A 12,383-nucleotide genomic window follows, 5' to 3' on the forward strand; every position below is an offset into this window, starting at 1 on the left:
AATGTCCCTTCTATACCAATTTTCTTAAGTGTCTGATCATGAAAGGATGCTGTATATTATCAAAAGCTTTTTCTGCATCAATTGAGAGAATTATATGATCTTTGTTTTTTAATTTGTTTATGTGCTGAATTATATTTATAGATTTATGTATATTGAACCACCCTTGAGATCCTGGGATAAAAGCCTGGTTTGATCTTAATTCCTCGCCTATCAAACATTCCCAACTGTTCAGTTGAATACAGAGGTAAGTCCCTAGGTTCTGGGCACTGAAGCAGACTCTTTATCACCTTCCTCACAGAATTGTCATTATCTTGCAGCCACATTTTTATATTAATTACTGGATTGCAAAATCACCTTTTCAAATGTAAATGGAATATTTATGTATTAGCATAATTTAGAAAATCTTTTTGAACATATAATGAATCAAGTAGGCTTTCTGATATTCTATATTCTTCAAAAACTATACAAATTATTGATGTGATATAAAGATGGTCATGAACTAGAGAAAGTTCAGGAATATGGTTTTCAACCAGTTCAATTGCCAGAAAGACATTTGACTTAAAATTAGTTATTTCTTTAGATGTTAGTTTGTAACTTTGTAAAATGGAAGAAATGAAGTGGGTTATTTCTGGGACCTTTTGAAGCTAGGTATCCTGTGATTCTGTGAGAAATTTCTCATGTGTTTCTTGGTTTTTCATATTTTTTTCCAAGTAAGTTGGAATGGGGAATAGCTTTCCAGGAACTAACCTAAGAGCTAATTTTTATCCAGCAGGGACTGTGCAAGTGGGGCTGGATATTCATGTGACATCAGAGGCTGGAATCTTCTGTTAGCAACACAGTCCAAACTTCATCATAGTCTCAGGGTCTTGTGGAAGTTTCCAGAAGTAACCTGATTAATGTGTCTTTCCTGGATTGGCTCACTATAATTTCATCTCCGCTTTAAAACCTCAGTCTTTCTACTTGACCATGATCTGAGCCTCTGTCTCTACTTTCTGGATATTGGTTTTACTTTCCCCCAATTGTGAGAACTTAGAGTTCGAACCTCAACCCACTACTGAGCTACTGACCTCTTCCTGGTCTGCTGTTTTAGCATGCAACTAATATGTTTGACTTCTGCTTTGGATTCAGAATTCCTAGTGGCTGAACATCTTCTCTCCTACAAGAAGTGGTACCTCAGACATCCATTTGAGCTGCTACTCTTTTCTATAGGTCTGGGCCCATTCTGACATTTTCACCTTGTTTCAATTATGCTAAAGGCCAAAGAAGATTCAGTTACCGATTCATATAATCCAGTGGCTAACCCTGAGATATGTCCTTGGGAGAAACTGTTCCTCTTAGAACATCTAAACTAACCACATGATCTGAGTTTATACAGGAGTGTATATATTAGTATATTTTTTATTAGATAGCTATTATAAAAATAAATATCCATGTTATAGTATTTAATTCCATTCTAATATCCATGTCTTTTTTTCTTTCAGTGGGCAGCATTCCCAATATAGATGGGGACTGCAAACTACACAACTGTGACAGAATTCATGATTTTGGGGTTAACAGGGGATACTTTGTGTCATTTTATTTATTGTGTTTCTAGGAAACTATGTTGTCATCTTAATGGGTAATGTCAGCATAATCATGTTAATCAGAAGAAGTCCTCACCTTCATGCACCCATGTACCTTTTTCTCTGCCATTTGGCCTTTGTAGACATCGGATACTCCTCATCAGTCACACCTGTCATGCTTGTGGGTTTCCTCAGGAAAGGAGCCTCTCTCCCTGCTACTGGCTGTGTGGTTCAGCTCTGTTCTGTGGTGACATTTGGGACAGCTGAGTGCTTCCTGCTGGCCACTATGGCCTATGATTGCTATGTGGCCATCTATCTCCTCTCCTTTATTCCACCCAAATGTCCCCTGATTCTGCATCATCCTAGGGAGCTTCCTATCTGGGGGATGTGTGAATACTTGGACATTCACTGGCTGATTATTAAACCTGATCTTCTGTGGGACAAATAAAGTCAATCATTTTTTTTTTTGTGATTATTCACCACTTTTGAAGCTTTCTTGTTCTCATGATTTTATGTCTGAAATAATTCCAGCCATTTCCTCTGGCTCTATCATTGTGGTCACTGTGTTTGTCATAGCCGTCTCCTACATCTACATCCTCATCACCATCCTGAAGATGCACTCCAGGGAGGGACACCACAAGGCCTTCTCCACCTGCACTTCCCATCTCACTGAAGTCACTCTGTTATATGGGACCATTACATTCATTTATGTGATGTCCAAGTCCAGCTACTCAACTGACCAGAAAAAGGTGGTGTCTGTGTTTTATATGGTGGTGATCCCCATGTTGTACCCACTCATCTACAGTCTCAGTAACAAGGAGATCAAGGAAGCTCTGAAGAGACAGTTTAGAAGAAAAGTATTTTCTTAATGACACTGGTTATATTAAAGGATTCAGTATATTAATATTACATGGACATAATAATAAGAAAGACATTGAGTATTTTGATATTATCCATATAACATTAGCTAGCATGGAGTTTTTTAGTGCATTGAGGGGTGGATTTTCATATGTCAAGTAGTAAATCAGAGACCTATCATTCATTGAATTTAATAAGATTAAATGTATAATTGAGAACAGAAATTGTTTCACATAATCTTCTGAAAATCCCTTTTAAAAAAATTTTATTCAGAGGTGGAGCAAGATGGCAGCCGAGTAACAGCTTTCTTGCATCTGGGCACCGTGAGTCTGGGGAGATAGAACTCCAGGCATCTCTGGCTGGTAGGATCTGCCTATCATCACCCCTGCACGGATACAGGGAGTCAGCGAGAGACTTCTGGACCCCAAGAGGAGGACTAAAACAGTGGAAAACGGGCAACTGGTCACGTGTGTTCAATCGGTCTAAACCCGCCCGCAACTGTAAGTTCAGTAGCAGCGAGACTGCAAACCAGAAAGGCCTTACCTGTGAACTGTTTTGGTGTCTTTAGACTTGGCACTCAGTTTTAACTGCCTTGGGGAGAGCCTGAGTGGGAGTGCAGAGAACTTTGGCCATTGTCTAGGGCCCCAGTCTGAGCCACTGAGCCAGATGGAGCTAATGGTGTTTGGCGGTGAGTCACAGGGAGCCATTGTGAGCGATCTGCCCCAGCAAGCTCCGCCCTCAGGGTCGCAGAGCTAGAATTGGGTGGGAGCTGGTAACCCAGCGACCAAGTAGCCTAAGGGCGGGGTATGAGCCGCCTTGCAGCCCTAACCCTCAGGGGCAGAGTGAGACCAGTTTTGGCACATTGGGTAAGTGGATAGCCACTTCAGCAGTGATTCCAGCGACAAACACTTTCCTGGGAAAGCTTCTGCTCAGCAAGTGAACAAGTTCAAAGTGCCTTTTAAGTGGGCTGAAGAGAGATTTAGGGTGTCTACCTGCAGGGGTTTGAGAAATCAGCACCCACCAGTCGTATCAGAACTGTGACTAACATCTCATACCCCAGAAGACCATGTGTTGCCCAGACAATATTCAATAACATATACATACTGCTTTGTTTTTGGTTATGTTTTTTTCTTTTCTGTTTATTTTGATGTTGTTGATGTTGTTTTGTTTTATAAGTTCAACCTTTTCCATACAGATCCTTTTTCTTTCTCAGTTTTTCTAGTTTAATTATAATCTCCCATTGCTGTCTTTTTCAATAATTAGAACTTCATTTTTGCTAGTGTTTCTACTGCTATGATTTGGCTTTTCACCAAATAAAAAAAGTTTTCTGTAAAGTTTTCTGTTTGCTTGTTTTGGTTTGATTTATAGCATTTTTGTCTTTCCTCTCTACTGGGTGGAGGTGGGGTACTGTGTCTGATTAGGTTAGCAAAGAGCTGCTGACCTCAAGGGAACCACTCAGCTGGGCACCCCCAGAAGGTGGGGTTTTTTAAGATTGTGTCAAAGTACCCTACTGTACACCTATATTGTTCTGTCTCCCTCTTTCTGTGCCTCTCTTCTTTTTGTCAATATTCCTTTCACCCACCCCCTCTCCTTTCTCTATTTTCCTTTTTTTTTCTTTTCACTTGGTCCTCCTTTCTTTCATCCCTTTTTTGCTCTTCAACCTTCTCACCCCTCTGGTCCTGTAACCCTTAGTCCACAAGCACGAGAACTTAAAGAGCAAGAGGAAGTGAAAGGAAAATTAGGGCAAGGAAACAGATACAAGAAATCACTCATGAGAAAGAATCAGCAGAAAACTCCAGGCAACATGAAGAACCAGTCCAGAACAACCCTGCCAAGGGACCATGAGGTAGCTACTGCAGAGGATTCCACCTATGAAGAAATGTTAGGAATGACAGAAAGGGAATTTAGAATACACATGTTGAAAACAATGAAAGAAATGATGGAAACAATGAAGGAAACTGCTAATAAAGTGGAAAATAACCAAAAGGAAATCCAACAACAGAATCAAATAGAGATGAACGATATGAAGAATATAAAAAGGATATAGCAGAGCTGAAGGAACTGAAACAGTCAATTAGAGAACTTAAAGATGCAATGGAAAGTATCAGCAACAGGTTAGACCATGCAGAAGAAAGAATTTCAGAGGTAGAAGACAAAGTTCTTGAGATAACTCAGATAGTAAAAGAGGCAGAAAAGAAGAGAGAGAAAGCAGAATGTTCACTGTCAGAATTATGGGACTTTATGAAGCATTCCAGCATACGAGTTATAGGAATCCCAGAAGGGGAAGGAGAATGCCCCAGAGGAATGAAAGCCATACTAGAGAATATTATAAAAGAAAATTTCCCAAATATCACCAAAGATTCTGACACACTGCTTTCAGAGGGATATCGGACCCCAGGTCGCCTCAACTCTAACCGAGCTTCTCCAAGACACATTGTGATGAACCTGTCCAAAGTCAAGACCAAAGAAAAGATTCTGCAAGCTGTCAGGAGTAAGCGCCAGTTGACCTTCAGGGGCAAATCCATCAGAGTGACCACAGACTTCTCTAATGAAACTTTCCAAACAAGAAGACAATGGTCATCTGCCTTTAATCTACTTAAAATGAACAATTTCCAGCCCAGAATTCTGTACCCTGCTAAGCTAAGCTTCAAAATTGACAGAGAAATCAAATCATTTATGGATATACAAACATTGAGGAAATTCGCCACAACAAGACCAGCTCTACAGGAAATACTTCAACCTGTTCTGCACACTGACCACCACAATGGATCAGCAGCAAAGTAAGAACTCAGAAATTAAAGGAAAGAACCTAACCTCCACACTGATGCAAAAGATAAAACTAAGCAATGGACTCTCACCAAATAAGACGAATAGAATACTACCACACTTATCAATTACCTCAATAAATGTTAATGGCTTGAATTCCCCACTGAAGAGAGATAGATTGGCTTACTGGATTAAAAAACACAAACCATCCATTTGCTGTCTGCAAGAAACACACCTCGCTTCAAAAGACAAATTAAAGCTCCGAGTCAAGGGTTGGAAGACAATTTTTCAGGCAAATGGAATTCAGAAGAAAAAAATTTTATTCAAATTTTGCAAGAGTTGTTCTCTGCCACTAGTTAAGATCATTATATATTCAAGTATTTAGACTGAGGATATCTTCAACACCAGCTTATCCTGAGAAAAGCGTGGTAACAACAGTTATGACTAAGTATATCCGAAGAAGAAATGACAAACTGGAACCAGATATACTCCTTTCAAAGCTGGGGATCTTCTTTCAGAGATAATACCTGCTGAGGTTGAGTTTTGAGAACCCACAGAAGTCTGGTCTGTATCTCTGACCTCTTGTTTAGACATAGTTCTAAGGGGTCCCCAGAGATGCACAGGATGAGTTGTCTCTTTTTGACCTGTGAATGTCAGGTTTGTGTTTCCTGGTTCTTGTTTCCCAGTACCAAAGAATGGTTACTGGTACTGAGCCAATGGAAAAAATGAGCAAGATAAGAAGATGCAAGCAGGCAAAGTGCCAAATTTTGTTAAAGCATAGAATGTTCTGGAGAAGGACTGGCCAAACCTCTGCAAGTAGAGAATATTCTGAGTTTAATAAGATTTTTCTCCTTTATGGTAATTCCCTAATTTTATGTTAAGTGGTAGATGGAATATTCATGGTTTTACTTTTCTTTTCTCTCTCTCTTTTTTTTTTTTTTATTGTTGGGGATTCATTGAGGGTACAATAAGCCAGTTACACTGATTGCAATTGTTAAGTAAAGTCCCTCTTGCAATCATGTCTTGCCCCCATAAAGTGTGACACACACTAAGGCCCCACCCTCCTCCCTCCATCCCTCTTTCTGCTTCCCCCCCCATAACCTTAATTGTCATTAATTGTCCTCATATCAAGATTGAGTACATAGGATTCATGCTTCTCCATTCTTGTGATGCTTTACTAAGAATAATGTCTTCCACTTCCATCCAGGTTAATACGAAGGATGTAAAGTCTCCATTTTTTTTAATGGCTGAATAGTATTCCATGGTATACATACACCACAGCTTGTTAATCCATTCCTGGGTTGGTGGGCATTTAGGCTGTTTCCACATTTTGGCAATGGTAAATTGAGCTGCAATAAACAGTCTAGTACAAGTGTCCTTATGATAAAAGGATTTTTTTCCTTCTGGGTAGATGCCCAGTAATGGGATTGCAGGATCGAATGGGAGGTCTAGGTTGAGTGCTTTGAGGTTTCTCCATACTTCCTTCCAGAAAGGTTGTACTAGTTTGCAGTCCCACCAGCAGTGTAAAAGTGTTCCCTTCTCTCCACATCCACGCCAGCATCTGCAGTTTTGAGATTTTGTGATGTGGGCCATTCTCCCCGGGGTTAGATGATATCTCAGGGTTGTTTTGATTTGCATTTCTCTAATATATAGAGATGATGAACATTTTTTCATGTGTTTGTTAGCCATTCGTCTCTCGTCTTTAGAGAAAGTTCTATTCATGTCTCTTGCCCATTGATATATGGGATTGTTGGCTTTTTTCATGTGGATTAATTTGAGTTCTCTATAGATCCTGGTTATCAAGCTTTTGTCTGATTGAAAATATGCAAATATCCTTTCCCATTGTGTAGGTTGTCTCTTTGCTTTGGTTATTGTCTCCTTAGCTGTACAGAAGGTTTTCAGTTTAATGAAGTCCCATTTGTTTATTTTTGTTGTTGTTGCAATTGCCCTGGCAGTCTTCTTCATGAAGTCTTCCCCCAGGCCAATATCTTCCAGTGTTTTTCCTATGCTTTCTTTGAGGATTTTTATTGTTTCATGCCTTAAATTTAAGTCCTTTATCCATCTTGAATCAATTTTTGTGAGTGGGGAAAGGTGTGGGTCCAGTTTCAGTCTTTTACATGTAGACATCCAGTTCTCCCAACACCATTTATTGAATAGAGCGTTTTCCCCAAAGGTATGTTCTTGTTTGGTTTATCAAAGATTAGGTGGTTGTAAGATGTTAGTTTCATTTCTTGGTGTTCAATTCTATTCCAAGTGTCTATGTCTCTGTTTTTGTGCCAGTACCATGGTGTCTTGACAACTATGGCTTTGTAGTACAGACTAAAATCTGGTATGCTGATGCCCCCAGCTTTATTTTTGTTACTAAGAAGTGCCTTACCTATACGGGTTTTTTTCCGGTTCCATACACAACGCAGAATCATTTTTTCCAAATCTAGAAAGTACAATGTACTTTGATAGGAATGGCATTGAATAGGTAGATTGCTTTGGGAAGTATAGACATTTTAACAATGTTGATTCTTCCCATCCATGAGCATGGTATGTTCTTCCATTTGTTAATATCCTCTGCTATTTCCTTTCTGAGGAGTTCATAGTTTTCTTTATAGAGGTCCGTCACCTCCTCCGTTAGGTATATTCCTAGGTATTTCATTTTCTTTGAAACTATGGTGAAAGGAGTTGTGTCCTTAATTAGCTTCTCATCTTGACTGTTATTGGTGTACACAAAGGCTACTGACTTGTGGACATTGATTTTATATCCTGAAACATTACTGTATTTTTTGATGACTTCTAGGAGTCTTGTGGTTGAGTCTTTGGGGTTCTCTAAGTATAAGATCATGTCATCAGCAAAGAGGGAGAGTTTGACCTCCTCTGCTCCCATTTGGATTCCCTTTATTTCCTTGTCTTGCCTAATTGTATTGGCTAGAACTTCCAGCACTATGTTGAGTAGTAAAGGTGACAGAGGACAACCTTGTCTGGTTCCAGTTCTAAGAGGAAAAGCTTTCAGTTTTACTCCATTCAGTAAAATATTGGCTGTGGATTTGTCATAGATAGCTTCAATCAGTTTTAGAAATGTGCCACCTATGCCTATACTCTTCAGTGTTCTAATTAGAAAAGGATGCTGGATTTTATCAAATGCTTTTTCTGCATCTATTGAGAGGATCATGTGATCTTTATTTTTGCCTCTGTTAATATGGTGGATAACGTTTATGGACTTGCGTATGTTAAACCAGCCTTGAATCCCTGGGATGAAGCCTACTTGATCATGATGAATGACTTTTTTGATGATAAGCTGTAATCTATTGGCTAGGATTTTGTTGAGATTTTTTGCGTCTATGTTCATGAGTGAGATTGGTCTGAAATTCTCCCTTTTGTTTGGGTCTTTTCCTGGTTTTGGTATCAGGGTGATGTTTGCTTCATAGAATGTGTTGGGGAAGATTCCTTCTTCCTTAGTTTTTGGGAATAATTTCTTCAGTACAGGAATAAGCTCTTCCTTGAAGGTTTGATGGAATTCTGGAGTGAAGCCATCTGGACCAGGGCATTATTTAGTTGGAAGCTTTTTTATTGTTTGTTTGATCTCAGTGCTTGAAATTGGTGTGTTCAGGAGGTCTATTTCTTCCTGGCTAAGTCTAGGGAGAGGGTGTGATTCCAAATATTGATCCATTTCTTTCACATTGTCAAAATTCTGGGCATAGAGTTTCTGGTAGTATTCAGAGATGATCTCTTGTATCTCTGTGGGATCAGTTGTTATTTCCCCTTTATTGTTTCTGATTGAGGTTATTAGAGATTTTACTTTTCTATTTCTAGTTAGTCTGGCCAATGGTTTATCTATTTTATTTATTTTTTCAAAAAACCAACTCCTTGTTTCATTAATTTTCTGAATGATTCTTTTGTTTTCAGTTTCATTGATCTCTGATTTGATTTTGGAGATTTCTTTTCTTCTACTGAGTTTAGGCTTAGATTGTTCTTCTTTTTCCAATTCCATAAGATCTCTTGTGAGATTGTTGATGTGCTCTCTTTCTGTTTTTCGAATGTAGGCATCTAAAGCGATGAATTTTCCTCTCAAAACTGCTTTTGCAGTATCCCACAGGTTTTGGTAGCTTGTGTCTTCATTGTTGTTATGCTCAAGGAAGTTAATGATTTCCTGTTTTATTTCTTCCTTCACCCATCTGTTATTCAACAGAAGATTGTTTAGTTTCCATGCCTTGGGGTGGGGTTGAGCATTTTTGTTAGAGTTGAGTTCCACCTTTAGTGCCTTAAGGTCTGAAAAGATAGAAGGTAAAATTTCAATTCTTTTGATTCTGTTGATATTTGTTTTGTGTCCCAGGATATAATCAATTTTGGAGAATGTTCCATGGGGTGATGAGAAGAATGTATATTCTTTATCTTTGGGGTGGAGTGTTCTATATGCGTCTATCAAGCATATTTGTTCTAGGGTCTCATTTAAATCTCTTACATCATTGTTTAATTTCTGTTTAGAGGACCTGTCCAGCTCTGTAAGAGGTGTGTTAAAGTCACCTGTTATGATGGTATTATCAGATATATTGCTCAGACTGAGTAAGGTCTGCTTCAAGAAACTGGGAGCATTTAAATTGGGAGCATAAATATTTAGAATTGAAATGTCTTCTTGTTGTATTTTTCCCTTGACCAATATAAAGTGACCATCTTTGTCTTTTTTGACTTTAGTTGCTTTAAATCCACATGTATCTGAAAATAAGATTGCAACTCCTCTTTTCTTCTGAATTCCATTTGCCTGAAAAATTGTCTTCCAACCCTTGACTCGGAGCTTTAATTTGTCTTTTGAAGCCAGGTGTGTTTCTTGCAGACAGCAAATGGATGGCTTGTGTTTTTTAATCCAGTCAGCCAATCTATTTGTCTTCAGTGGGGAATTCAAGCCATTAACATTTATTGAGATAATTGATAAGTGTGGTAGTATTCTATTCGTCTTATTTGGTGAGAGTCCATTGCTTAGTTTTATCTTTTGCATCAGTGTGGAGGTTAGGTTCTTTCCTTTGATTTCTGAGTTCTTACTTTGATGTTGATCCATTGTGGTGGTCAGTGTGCAGAACAGGTTGAAGTATTTCCTGTAGAGCTGGTCTTGTTTTGGCGAATTTCCTCAATGTTTGTATATCCGTAAATGATTTGATTTCTCCCTCAATTTTGAAGCTTAGCTTAGCAGGGTACAGAATTCTGGGCTGGAAATTGTTCTGTTTAAGTAGATTAAAGGTAGATGACCATTGTCTTCTTGCTTGGAAAGTTTCATTAGAGAAGTCTGCGGTCACTCTGATGGATTTGCCCCTGTAGGTCAACTGGCACTTACTCCTGGCAGCTTGCAGAATCTTTTGTTTTGTCTTGACTTTGGACAGGTTCATCACAATGTGTCTTGGAGAAGCTCGGTTAGAGTTGAGGCGACCTGTGGTCTGATAGCCCTCTGAAAGCAGTGTGTCAGAATCTTTGGTGATATTTGGGAATTTTTCTTTTATAATATTCTCTAGTATGGCTTCCATTCCTCTGGGGCATTCTTCTTCCCCTTCTGGAATTCCTATAACTCGTATGTTGGAACGCTTCATAAAGTCCCATAATTCTGACAGTGAACGTTCTGCTTTCTTTCTCTTCTTTTCTGCCTCTTTTACTGTCTGAGTTATCTCAAAAACTTTGTCTTCTACCTCTGAAATTCTTACTTCTGCATGGTCTAACCTGTTGCTGATACTTTCCATTGCATCTTTTAGTTCCCTAATTGACTGTTTATTCTTCATATCGTTCATCTCTTATTTGATTCTGTTTTTGGATTTCCTTTTGGTTATTTTCCACTTTATTAGCAGTTTCCTTCATTGTTTCCATCATTTCTTTCATTGTTTTCAACATGTGTATTCTAAATTCCCTTTCTGTCGTTCCTAACATTTCTATACTGGTGGAATGGTCTGCAGTAGCTACCTCATGGTCCCTTGGTGGGGTTGTTCTAGACTGGTTCTTCATGTTGCCTGGAGTTTTCTGCTGATTCTTCCTCATGAGTGATTTCTTTTATCTGTTTCCTTGCCCTAATTTTCCTTTCACTTCCTCTTGCTCTTTAAGTTCTTGTGCCTGTGGACTAAGGGTTACAGGACCAGAATGGTGAGAAGGTTGAAGAGCAAAAAAAGGGGATGAAAGAAAGGAGGACCGAGTGATAAGAAAAAAAGAAAGATAGAGAAAGGAAGGGGCATGGGTATAAGGAATATTGACAAAAAGAAGAGAGGCACAGAAAGAGGGAGACAGGGCAATATAGGTGTACAGTAGGGTACTTTGACACAACCTTAAAAAACCCCACCTTCTGGGGGTGCCCAGTTGCGTGGTTCCTCTGAGGTCAGCAGCTCTTTGCTAACCTGATCAGACACAGTACCCCACCTCCACCAAGTAGAGAGGAACGACAAAAATGCTATAAATCAAACCAAAACAAGCAAACAGAAAACTTTATGGGGATAAAATTGGGTGAAAAACCAAATGATATCGGTAGAAACACTAGCAAAAATGAATTTGAAGTTGTTAAAAAAGGCAGCAATGGGAAATTATAATTAAACTAGGGAAATTGAGAAAGAAAAAGGGATCTGTGTGGAAAAGATTGAAATTAAAAAAACAAAAGAACATCAGCAACATCAAAATAAACAAACAAAAAAAACAACCAAACAAAAAAAAAGAAAAAAATACACAACCAAAAACAAAGCAGTTTGTATATGTTATTGAATATTGTCTGGGCAACACGTGGTCTTCTGGGGTATGAGATGTTAGTCACAGTTCTGATACGACTGGAGGCTGTTGATTTCTCAAACCCCTGCAGGTAGACACCCTAAATCTCTCTTCAGCCTACTGAAAAGGCACTTTGAACTTGTAAACTTGCTGAGCAGAAGCTTTCCCAGCTTTCTCGCTGGAATCACTGCTGAAGTGGCTATCCACTTACCCAGTGTGCCAAAACCGGTCTCACTCTGCCCCTGAGGGTTAGGGCTGCAAGGCGGCTCAGACCCCACCCTTAGGCTACTTGGTTGCTGGGTTAGCAGCTCCCACCCATTTCTAGCTCTGGGACCCTGAGGGTGGAGCTTGCCGGGGCTGATCACTGACAATGGATCCGTGTGACCCACCGCCAAACACTATTAGCTCCGTCTGGCTCAGTGGCTCAGACTTGGGCCCTAGACAACGGCCAAAGTTCTCCGCACTCCCGCTCAGGCCTTCCCC

The 12,383-nt window shown here is 39.4% G+C and overlaps 1 pseudogene; it reads left to right on the forward strand.

Moving 5' to 3' along the window:
• The first annotated feature begins 1,502 nt into the window (after positions 1 to 1,502).
• On the forward strand, positions 1,503 to 2,431 carry LOC128565567 (olfactory receptor 5P3-like; annotated as a pseudogene).
• Positions 2,432 to 12,383: the final 9,952 nt, after the last annotated feature.

The sequence above is a fragment of the Nycticebus coucang genome, chromosome 14, assembly GCF_027406575.1.
Source record: "Nycticebus coucang isolate mNycCou1 chromosome 14, mNycCou1.pri, whole genome shotgun sequence".
Taxonomy (NCBI): Eukaryota; Metazoa; Chordata; class Mammalia; order Primates; family Lorisidae; genus Nycticebus; species Nycticebus coucang.